Consider the following 1,867-nt stretch of genomic DNA (forward strand, 5'->3'; position numbering starts at 1 on the left):
TATATTGTTCCTTGCCGAAAGACTCACTGTTTTTACTACTAACACTGAGATGTTAGCTCATGCATCTCTAATCTGTATCTGAGTATTACTAGTCATAATGGGTTGCACTTGGATCTCTGGCACCTCTGTATGTTTATAAAGTCATCGGGTAGATTTCAATAGTAATGTTTATCACCTCTACTAATTAATATGATGCAAATTTCCATGCTTTCTCTTCAAATATAATACATTAAAAAATTGTTAATTTTGTGTGTGTGTGTGTGTGTGTGAGTATCACACAGAACATCCCAAACCATCTTATTCAACTATACACCCACTTCCCAGATGGCACCCTCCCATAGCCTCCCTCCCCCTACTAGAGCCCTTATACTCTGATATCCCCACTACTGTCTGCTGTGTTGTCTGCACCCCCAGCCATTCCCCACTACTTGTCCATCTGGTCAATCTAGTCAGCCTATCTAGAGGTCTTTGTTTTAGGAAGGTCAGCTGTTCCTTATCTAGCAGCAATCAGTTGTCAATATTCCTTTAGATCAGATTGGGGTCTGCTGTTCATTTGCCCAGTTCTATGCTGGATTACTATCTGGGAGTCCCTTTGGCCACCCTGGCCAACAACTCAACAGAAGGTATGTCCTATCTGGAATTGTTGCTTATTATGTAGCATTTAGCTCTGCATATGGACTCTTAAAAAATTATCTTGGCCCCTTTAATCTCTGGTTATACTTTCCTTTTGAGTGTTTAAGGCCATACAGTAGGCCCAGATAAACCAATTTATTTTTTCTCTTAAGGTCATTTGAGGATCTGTTCCTCAGGGGTCACATAGGCTTGGGAGGAGCCCCTGGCTCCTTTCTGTTACAAGTTCCACCTATGTGAAGATAAGGCAAAGGTCCTACTTTACCATGGCTGGTTTCACTTGGAAGCATGGAGGAAATGATTTCTCTGTATTGACCCTCCTCTCAGTAGGCTGGACACTGGTTCAAGTCCATCTCATGGGGTCTCCTTGGCCTCCTTGATCAAGAGGACAGGTGACTCACCACAATTACAGGACATTTTGAGAGATGCTCATAGTCCCCTGGAATTAGTCGACCTAGGAGGGCAAGGAGCAAAAACTATCTTTATGTCCCTCTGACTAAATTAGTATAGGCCTCAAAGTATGTCTGTTAAACATCCAAGAAGGTTAGTTCCACCAGTCTGGTACTATTAATTACTGTGTGTCATGTAGATAAATCTTGGGCAAAGACCAATTGTTCTCAGATAAACCTTACTTAGACATATATTTCTTGATCTGCTATGTATAATTTGTCAGTAGGTTGTTGGACTAATATGGTTCCCTCTGGTTTTTAAAACTAGTTAGGCATCATTTATCTCGTGCATTGTCTCACCCCTTCATCATGGTTTCAACAATTAAGGTGCCCCCATTTCCCCCCTTTCTCCCTTAATAATACCCTTCTGCTATGGTCTTACCTCTGCTGGGCTACTTCTTTCCCTTTATCCTCTAGGTTCCTTGTATACCCTTCCCTCCCGCTTCCCTTAAACTAACCCAATTTTTATCCATATCTCCCTTATTTAGGCCTGTTTCCTACTGTTCTTCTCTTTCAGGTTATTTCTTTTCCTTACCTCCCTGTTTCCTTTCCATTATCCTGGTTCTTGTAGTTATGTCTGGCTGCATACTTAGTTATTAGAGTCTGGTTCTAGGATCCACAAATGAGGGAGAACACCCGCAAATTTCATGATTTCATCTTTCTTTACTGCTGAGTAAAACTCCATAGTATAAATGAACCACATTTTCATTATGTACTCGTCAAGCAACTTAGGTTGCTTCCATCTCTTAGCTATTGTGAAAAGAGCAGCAACAAACATGGATATACAA

Source organism: Nannospalax galili, unplaced genomic scaffold (assembly GCF_000622305.1).
Source record: "Nannospalax galili isolate Female #2095 unplaced genomic scaffold, S.galili_v1.0 scaffold104, whole genome shotgun sequence".
NCBI lineage: Eukaryota > Metazoa > Chordata > Mammalia > Rodentia > Spalacidae > Nannospalax > Nannospalax galili.